The 9,878-nt window shown below is 43.8% G+C and overlaps 1 long non-coding RNA gene across 1 annotated transcript; it reads left to right on the top strand.

Annotated features, from left to right (window-relative positions):
• The first annotated feature begins 3,424 nt into the window (after positions 1-3,424).
• On the top strand, positions 3,425-8,854 carry LOC144180729 (uncharacterized). Its single transcript, XR_013324529.1, has 3 exons — positions 3,425-4,091; positions 6,519-6,603; positions 8,735-8,854. It is a non-coding gene; the product is annotated as an uncharacterized LOC144180729 (long non-coding RNA).
• The last annotated feature ends 1,024 nt before the right edge of the window (positions 8,855-9,878 follow it).

Raw genomic sequence — 9,878 nt, forward strand, 5'->3', positions numbered from 1 at the left:
AATACGGTATTTATTGTTCCGTCTATTTACGACATGGTCGTTAATCTAATACCGAAAATAAAAGTCCAATGACAAGCGTTGTGATGTTTTCTGGTTTTTAGAATTTTTCAGGAGAATTTCTTTCAATAATCAGTGCCCCCCCCCCCAAAAAAAAAAAAAAACAACCCGCCTCATTGGCTTAGTGGCTAAATCGTTGTGCCGCTGAGCACGAGGTTGCGGGTTCGATTACTGGTCGCGGTGGCCGCTCTTCTGATGGAGGCCCAAAGCAAAAACTCCCGTGTGTACGATATTCCGGCGCACGTTCAAGGTCCCCGGGCGGTCAACAGTAATCCGGAGCCGTCCACTATGGTGCGCCTCATTCCCTGCGTTGTAGCACCTCTTTAAACCCTATAATCAATCAATCAACCCACGAAAAAACGTCTTGGCAAGGCTGTCCACGTACTTAAGGGCCCACTAGACGCGAGTTTATCATTCAATGGTAGAGAAATTTACTATCAACAAACGCAAATAATGCAAACGCAGTAACACCAGTCGCCCAAACTGTGAACTTACCCAGTCACAATGGAGTCATCATAAACCAATGGAGTTATCATGGTTACCTCGTCTTGGACTTCGAAATTAATTTCTGAATTATTTTAACAGTATGCAGCAAAAAATGGCAAGGTAAATATGGGACGGAGCAAACATTGCAAAGAGCATTTCAGAAGCCCTGGTTCAGCGCTTGTTTGTTCCGCCTTGGAAAGAATGTTGGAAGGCCTCTTAAAGATAAGAAAACGCTCACGAGACAGGCGGAAGAAGGTTGAGAAAGAAGGCGAAAGTACTCGCCATTTCTTTCCTTAGTACTCTCTTTGCTTTTTGCCGCACTATTCAGCCGCTACTGCCAATATTTCTCGACTTTTGCTTGCCCTCCTTTGGAGTGAGTTTTTGGGCCTCTGCTTGGAAGAGACTTATCCGGGCCATCCTACGCGGTGCTTTCTCTATAAGGTCTCACTTCCATCGGAGTCTCTTTATTCGTACAAAAAAAAAAAGAATGCTCGAGGCTCTTTTTTTGAGTTAGAGATTTCGGCGTGAGCCAGTGGAAATGATTTGTGGGTATTGTAAAGATGCTGCTGTTTGGTCTTATTTGATAGAACTTAAGTGCTTCATATAAAAACGTACGAGGAATCGTTCCTTGCTTCTTTCTCTTTTGTGTGTCTTGCACTTGCTTTGCCATTACTTTTACTTAGTCTAAATATGTACGGGCTTTGAAATGCGTACGACATTAGGAACAGAAGAAAAATTAATAAATTGTGACTTAACATACGACAAGATTTTCTGTTCAGAATGAGAACAAAATGGGTTGCTTATTTTTTTGTGAACCACGAAAATTATAACTGCGTGAAAACTACACACAGCTATCTTTCAGTAGAATCGTTAAGTCAAGTGGTTAGACTACATTTTACGCTGGTTTTATGATATATTTACTAATTTGGAAGTTATTACTACGCCTAAGTTCCGGTATAATTACCCTCAACTTATCGAATTCTGGTTTAAAAATACAATCACTGTAACGAGAGGATTCAATTGAAACAAATATCAAGTGTTGATGACGCAAGCGACAGCATGGCCTCAACAAGACGATGTTGTGGACAGTGTAAAGTTACATGAAAAAGAAAAAAAAACATTCCCTTGTGCGATACCAATAATTGTAGAGCACGGTGTAAGTGATTAGAGAAGCCCTTATTTCGGTTTAATTGTTACTAGTGGGCGGCGGAGAATTGCAAAAAAAGAAAGCGCCGTAACAGAGGTGAACTGGAGAGAAAAGGGGGAAGGCTGGACAATTTTGGAAAACGAAGTCGCCCTTATGAAAATGAACTTTTCCTTTCTGTTTACTTTGTGTCTCCTGCATGTTGACTGTGTGGCCTTTCTTTTGACTTTTCCTTTGTGTTACCTCTAGGACATAAGCAGGCTGTGTACTTTTTATAGACTGCCGGATAAACAGCCATGATGTTTTACCTTTATATGTACTATGGTAAACACAAAGTTTAAATTTCTATACGAATATTTCATTTCGGATGAGAGGTATAAAACTTTAAAAATGACTTGCTTTCTTCTCTTTCTGAGTTCCGCAATGCTATTGCCCATGTGTGTACTCAAGGCAAAATGAAGTCAAAAGACTTTGGCCTGTTTCCCCTGTGTTGCCTCTAGGACAAAGGCTGTAAGATAGAACTTGAATTTGCTGTCTTAATTCTTCTGTGGGCCGTAATGCTGTTGCTTATGTATGTACTGAAGGCAAAATGAAGTCAAAAGACTGACTTATGTCTTTTGTGTTGCCTCTAGGACACTGGGAGGAAGGATAACTATTTGTTGCCTTACATTCTTTTTCTGAAGATTGTGCTTCCTCAAGTAAACATAAAGTCGAGCATGTAAGCCTTAATTATACTCGAAAGGTTAAGTTTTTGGCTTGGCTAGAGATGGTAAGAAACAATGCCGATGGTTTGTGGAAATTCTGCAGCACTGTATACGTTATTTCATGCTAGTGAGGTCTGATAAATTCGCAGAATTATATTACCAACTGGTACGTTTGTATGAAACAGTGGCGTAAGAAGGATACATATTGAACGAGGCTGTTCGAAGTGCCTCGTCCCTCCCATTACGAAAAAAAAGTGGGAGGGAGAAGAATATACAGACCAGAAAAAGTAAAAAGAACACAAAAAGCCGAATAGAAAACGAAGCAATGAAAACAAAAACAACCTAAAAAGCGGCTTCCGATTGTCCTAGTCTGTGTTTTCCTTCAGGGTCGTTGTAAAATGGCTTATCCTTGCAACTAAACGCTGAAGCGGTGTACTGTTTTTTGGGGCAGAGCTTGCGGTAGAAATATATTGCGACAGAAAAAAAAAGGGACACAGCCAGACGAGAGCAACAAGAGCAACAACAATGTCACAATATAACCTAAGGCAGAAAAACTTTAATTAAAGCACGGTTTAAAAAAAAAAAAACAAAGGTCACTGAGCGGGTTTCGAACCTCCGCCCATTGAATCAGTAGGCGAGTACTTAACCTCCAAGCCACCAAAACAGTACACGATTAGGCCGTAAACCTAGGTGTAAATACTCGAGCTCACATAGTCTTGCTAAGCCTCCATTTGAGTGAATTGTTTGCCTGCGTGGATTTGACGCACGGTGCTTTTGTGTGCGTGCGTGCGTGCGTGCGTGCGCGTGTGCGTGCGCGCGCGCGCGCGCGTGTGTGTGTGTGTGTGTGCGCGCGCGCGCGCTCGCGTGTGAGTGTGTGTGTGTGTGTGTGTGTGTGTGTGTGTGTGTGTGTGTGTGTGTGTGTGTGTGTGTGTGTGTGTGTGTGTGTGTGTGTATGCGTGTGCGCGTGTGTTTGCGTATGTCTGCGAGGAATAATTTTTTTATCCGGCCGTTCTGTTTGTGAAAAGCGCACAAACAGTGAATGGTGAATGCTTGGACTGCTTGGACGCTGAACAAAACACAAAACAGTCAATCTAGATGTAGATGACGATGATAATAACTTCGTTTGTTAATCCATTTTTATTCGCTTTTGAGTAGCAACAACTTACGACAACAAAAGACGTTGCTCGCATCAAGAAAATATACTGCCATTATATATATGTTTGCTATTATCAACTTTAACAAAATACTATAATGGCGTCTGCCTAGTTTGCTTCAGGGGTGATGATGAAGGAAGAAAGTAACTGCTAAAACTCTATGACTGCTAGATAGCCAACTGTAGTAATAAGTCTAGTCTAGGCTAGCATATATGCAGTCATTGTTATAGGTGCGCAAGAAAAGACGTGCTTGGTTCGTTGTGCGTGGTTTTGGTGGTTTGTTTTCGATTTGCTGGTGTTACGTGAATTACTACGTGCTCCTCCTGCCGTAATATTACGTGTTAGTGCTCTTGTGCCACCTGAAACATCGTGAGTGCTGGCAAAGCGTCTGTGTCGTGGCCGTACTGCGCTGCTGTAGCAAACGCACATCGAGGTCGCCATTTGACAAAATACCTGACAAGTTGTGCGTGCCTACGTGAATCAAGAGTCTCTACTGCAAGTTCCAGTCTGTCGACGCGACGTGTGAAAAATGCTGCGTGTTCTGCCGTAAGTGATTGTTTATCGTGGTGCATGTTAAAATTTTATTACGCGTTGCCGCAGTGCTGTTTTGTTAAACGTGTTGAGTATATTCCTTGGTGTTCGGCTCGCCGCGCTTCTTTTATTGTAAATTACCGGCTGCGTCGGCGCGGTCATAATGAGCTTCCAGGAGCGGCGGCCAGTATGCTGTGTGAGTGATCGACCCCCTTGCCATTGCCGGCAACGAAAATATTATGCTGACGGCCCAGCGGCCGCCGCTTGGCTTGGGTGGATTCGACGCTAAAGCTTGTTGCATAAAAAAAAAAGAAAACTGCGTTAATGGTTGTAAAACAAAACGCCCACTCCCCAATTTTTTTTTTTAGGAGTCAGTTGACCCACAGTATATTTTTTTACAGGACTAGGCAGCTTAGCATTGTTCTAACGGGTAGTTTTCGTTTACGGGTAAAGAAATGCAAGGAGGCTGCATTACATTTGTAGTTATAATACGTAAGAGTTGCATATACGTTGAATTTTCAACATTTAAGCATTGCTAGCAACTTTGTAAGTAGTACCACATGCACAAGGTCTTTAGGCAGTGAACATTTGACCAGATAATTGTTTAGACGTCGCAGCTTGAAAACATGCTGTTCCAGCCTGCATTGCTGGTGGAGTCACAGGGCAGCTTTCACTGTTTTAATGCAAGAAATTTTTCCACCTTCCTAAGCTCATCCAGCATCGTCATGATCAGACAGAAATTCTTGTGTGGTGTGACATTATTTGTAGCTGGCTTGCATAAATTGTGTTGACCGTAACATGTTGAGCATGGGTTAAACGTGTTGATTCTTACAAATATGCATGTGATGGGGATACAATCACGGTGCGAAAAAGATTAAACAGGGCGTGGGCTTGCCACCGTGCTCCTTCGCCATCCTATTTTTTCGTTTCGTCAGCATTTCAACTTGCCTACCCCTTGGAGGTATTGGCACGCTGAGACGTTCACCATGTGCCTCAGAATTTTAATGGCGCCATGAAGACAAAATACAAGTTTGTGTTATTCGAAAGATTTCGTGTGGTATGGTGCCCCCAGCACTTGTCCAAATGCAAACGATGCTTTATTCACTGAGAAATTCATTAATTGAAGCTAAAATTTTGCTTTTCCCGCTAAATCGTGCATTTTCAGGGTCTGCAATGACATCACAGGAACCGACCGCTCTGCAGCCGATTGGGAAACCTTCTTTACCGTTAGTTAACCTAGATGGTGCCACCATACCGTGGCAAGCCGCTTTCTGCTTTTGTTTTGTTTTTACCGTATTTAAACGTGGCTTGTTTTTGTTCAGCGAGAAAATAATTGTTTCGTGAAACATAGTGCTCGCTCCACAAATATGGTCACGTAAGACACCGTTGCTTGTGTCAATCGGCCATTGTTGTCCGAGACAACCCCAAAGCCCCGCAGTCCTGTGCAGCTAAACCAAGCATAGTGCGCGCAGTACGCATCGGTACTTCTATGCTTACGTGTGCTTTCCTAACCTTTACTGTTGGTCCCACCATTCTTACTACTGTAAAAAGAATGTGCCCTAAATTTAAGCGCAAATAGTTCATTCGGCAAGCTTATAGCCTCTGCCTAATTCGCGTTTGCTGTTGCCGCCCTCCGCTAACTGCAGAGCTGGCTGGTATGACATAGGTTCTGTTGCGGGAAATGAGCTAGTGGGTCGCATGGCCATTTCCTTTGTTCCTAATTTGTAGCTTATTTGAGTGGAGTTTATGTTAAAAATGGTGTCAGCATGATTCTAGCAACGGAATCCTTTGAATGAACCAAACTTGTGTTTTCTCTTCATGGCTCCTTTAAAAGCCATAACCCCGTTTCGCACCCTCTGGACCAGAGAATATGCTTGCACAGTGGAAATCTGGGGCCACAGATTTCTACCACCTAGGCATATTTAATAGGCTTAGTTTAACATTAATTCAGTGTAAGGATGCTTCTGTGCCTTTAAAGTATGGCTGAAAGCCTTGAAAGAATTGTCATGTATGTACAGTGCTCACGGATTGGAACGCGACACTGCAAGCGCGTGGCCTGCGCTACATGCAGCGCCGCCAGGGGACGCCCGTGGAAGCTAGGTGTTGCATTGTGGTATACCACGAGGATGAGAGTGTTTTGACCATAAGCTTGCTGCTTCCGGTTGCCAATAGGCGGGGCAGTGGTTCCCCGCAGCGGCAGCGCTGCGCTGTCAGCGACAGCCGCGTCCATGGACGGCGCTGCATGTATTGGCGGCCACGCACTCGCAGTGTTGCGTTTCAATCAGTGAGCACTGTACTTATTTTTTAGCTTGAAAGAACTGAAGGTGCCTTTTTTGCACCTACAAAAAAGAAATTCTGTCATGTCCTGTAAGAGCGAGTATTTCACGGCTTTATACCGCATATTTACGGCTTGTTTACTACTTGAACTTCCATTTTTTACAGGGCCAGGTGTTTGACGTGGAGGATGTACGTTGTGAGCTACCAGAGGAATTGGCTGCCTCCTGTTTCTATCTATCCTGCACGACCTGTAAGTGGAGTTTATTACGGCTGTGAAATGCATGAAAATCTCGATTTTGAAGGCTGAGAGAATATGAAAACATAGAAAACCATTGTGGCATTCTTGTGGTACCTTAGTGATATTAAGACATAAGAACATAGCAGAGATGGGGCAAAAAATAAGGAACCGATGAGGGTGAGAAACTTCCTGGTACCTTTCTTATTTTTTTTGTCGCATCAGGGCTGCGTCCTTGCTCCATGAATTAATTAATAACGACTTTGTCACCCTTGTTCACTGTGGTAGTTGCGTGGTGCCCACAGACAGTGTGTGGGGATTTTTCTTCTACCGCCTATTACAGATGAACTAAACCTTTAGACTTCTACTCAAAAGTCATATTATGGATTACATTACATCATTACATGAGTGAAACAATTCCATGCACCCAGAAATAGAATTTAGGTGAATTAACTTCAATGCCCTAGACGCAACTTGTGCCTAGCAGTGAAAAGGGTGTATTGCGTGCCTTTTTGCCACTGTGTTTCATGTAGTGTAATGAGTCTCACTGGCCATCGTAGCCCCCCCGCCCCCCCCCCCCCCCCCCCCGAACAGCTATTTACTCTAGCAAATATAATGATGGTCCTAATTGTAGAAGGGTACCCGCCGCGGTGGCTCAGTGGCTAAGGCGTTGCGCTGCTGAGCACGAGGTCGCGGGTTCGATTCCCGGCCGCGGCGGCTGCTTTTCTGATGGAGGCGAAAAGCAAAAACGCCTGTGTGTACGAGATTTCGGCGCACGATAAAGATCCCCAGGTGGTCAAAATTAATCGTTGGCGAATTGAATGCTGCAGGGTTTCTTTTGCACTCATTCATTTAGATCGAGAACATTTTCAATAAAAAACAGGAAAAGCTAGGATAGGGATCGCAAAGCAACACCCTTTCCATATCAAACAGGACTGCTGGTGCAGCATACAAAGGAAAAAGGGGAAAAAGACGGTTCCCTTAAAAAAGGATAAGATTGCAGGGTGTGGCCAGGTGCTTGTAACAAAATATTTTGTAAACAAATCAAATGGCATGGTTGGGGGCAATATTATGATGTTTATAGTAGGAAAAACCTGCATTATTTCCGAACAGTATGAATGCTCTGTGTGCAAACATATGCAAAAATGCTTGTGTGTTTTTAGCATTTGAGTGCACGTTACAGAGTAGTCAGCTCAAGTTACTGCGGTAGCTTTCCTCATTGCTGGTAAGCATAAACCGTGAAATTAAATTTGCTGTATTCGACCGCTTTAACCCTTTCACTGTCACTGATGTCCTGGTTCTGCACTGTTTGTGCTATCTGTCAAATCTTTCTAGTAGCTTGTATTTTCACAAAGTACAGAGCGACCACGCCCAGCTTTCGCTGCTTGGGGGTCACTCCGTGCACTGTACATCTGTTGGGATGAGTGACCACGTGGCACGCGTGCAATGATGGGTGCAAGTGTGCTATCCACCACGTTTTTCTAGGGTTGTTTTTTATTTCTGTTCCCGTGTCTGCTACCCATCGACACAAGGAAATATAAAAAGTGAGGAGCCAACCTAGAGGTTGGTCAGTTCATGGTGATGTACATTTTGCTTTTTGTAAGCAAGCACAGACAAACAAACTAGACAATGCAAGTGCTGTCTCGTAAACGAAATGCACAATAAAACTGCTGCCTTTATAGGTTCCAAAGAACGCGTAGACACAAGCAACTACTCATGATGACGACTGATCAATGCCTGTCTTAGCATGTTCATGCAATTTTATGTTGCCTTCCCTGCCCCCCTCCCCCCCCCCATATTGCTTTGTTCCCACAGTGCTGCTGCAATAATTTCATCTCAAATGTTCTTGCGAGGCTGTATAAATGCCCGTCATGAGGAGGCCATGAATCTAAACAGTACTTAGTTCTGAGTTGTGTTGCCTATGTAACAGTATGTCATATTTGATGTTCGTAAGCTCATTAGTTAATTTATGTGGTCTAAATTTTGTGGCTAATTTTGCAACCTAGAAGTTATACCTTCTCTTTCAGGACACTTGGTTCAGTATTGTATGGGAACACTCCTTTATATTTATAAGCATAACCAGGAAATGTTTGAGACGTGTTTGTTTAAACCCCTTCATATGCGATCAATGCGTTTGTCATTTCAGGTTCAAGCGTGGCAGTGGCTATCCCGTCCTGTGAGGGGTAAAGATGAGGCGACACCTGGTGTGGCAGGCGGCAGCAGCACGTATGGATCCAACCTGAATAAAATAGTCAGGTTTGCAAAAGTCGTGTGATTCATGTGATTTTCGTCAGCTTGCTCTTACAGAAACAGCTGCAGCATGAAACAGTGACTGTGGAGCTGGCTGACATTTTCTACATGCAGCTGGCTGTGGGGCGCTGTTATTTGACAGCATGCAAAGGGCACTCAAAAGGTGGAAGCTTGTGGGATACGTAGAGGACGGAAACATAAAGGATTCTTGGAGGACGCAGAAAGTCGGTGGCGAAATTTCAATACAGGGGACACACAAGGGACGAATGCGGTCTGTTGCCTTCAAGACATATAGGGGACACAGAAAGGCCGTATGGTGTCTGTGTTGCCTTTGGGAGATAGACTGGACGCATGGAGGACGGAAACACACGGGACACTTGGAGTACGCAGAAAGTCGGTGGCGAAATTCCAACACAGAGGAAACACACAGGACGCACGCAGTCTGTTTCCTTCGGGACGCAGACTGTCTTTTGACTGGACATAGAAATTTTCATAAGGGCGCAACAAGAACGTGATTGTAAAGGCCGCAAAAGGAAAATGTAGCTGAAACGGAAGAGGACCTGAGAGCGGAGGTTCTGGAAAAAATGTTTCAGACAAAGTTTGACGTTTCAGTCACCGGCGTCAAAAAAATTCACCGGCATGGCTGGCCTTTTCCGGATAGGTCTACACCAATTATACTGGGCAATCTCTATGTCGTTTAGAAAGCTGAAGTGCTGCGGAATGCTAATTAGCGCAAAGGGATGGAAAGGGACTAAACGTATGTCAGAAGGAAGCGAAAAAATGTTTGCTTGAGGGCCGCCACCGACAAAAAAAAGGCATGAAAGTTATTCTTTCGTTTAAAAAATTTCCCCGAGGGGAAGAATGTGAAAGTGCGAATGCAGGAGTTGAATTTGCGCGGTTCGGTAATGTTCGCGAAAGAGAGATCACACACACACACACAACTACAAAGAAAGAAAGATGCATTTATTCACAGACACCCATTTGTGTTGTTGTACTTGATTGCTAGAGCGGATCTCAGCTTTGAAATTTCGTGTCAGTAC

This window comes from Haemaphysalis longicornis, unplaced genomic scaffold (genome assembly GCF_048455015.1).
Source record: "Haemaphysalis longicornis isolate Haplotype H1 unplaced genomic scaffold, Haemaphysalis longicornis Haplotype H1 scaffold_4, whole genome shotgun sequence".
In the NCBI taxonomy this organism is placed as follows: Eukaryota; Metazoa; Arthropoda; class Arachnida; order Ixodida; family Ixodidae; genus Haemaphysalis; species Haemaphysalis longicornis.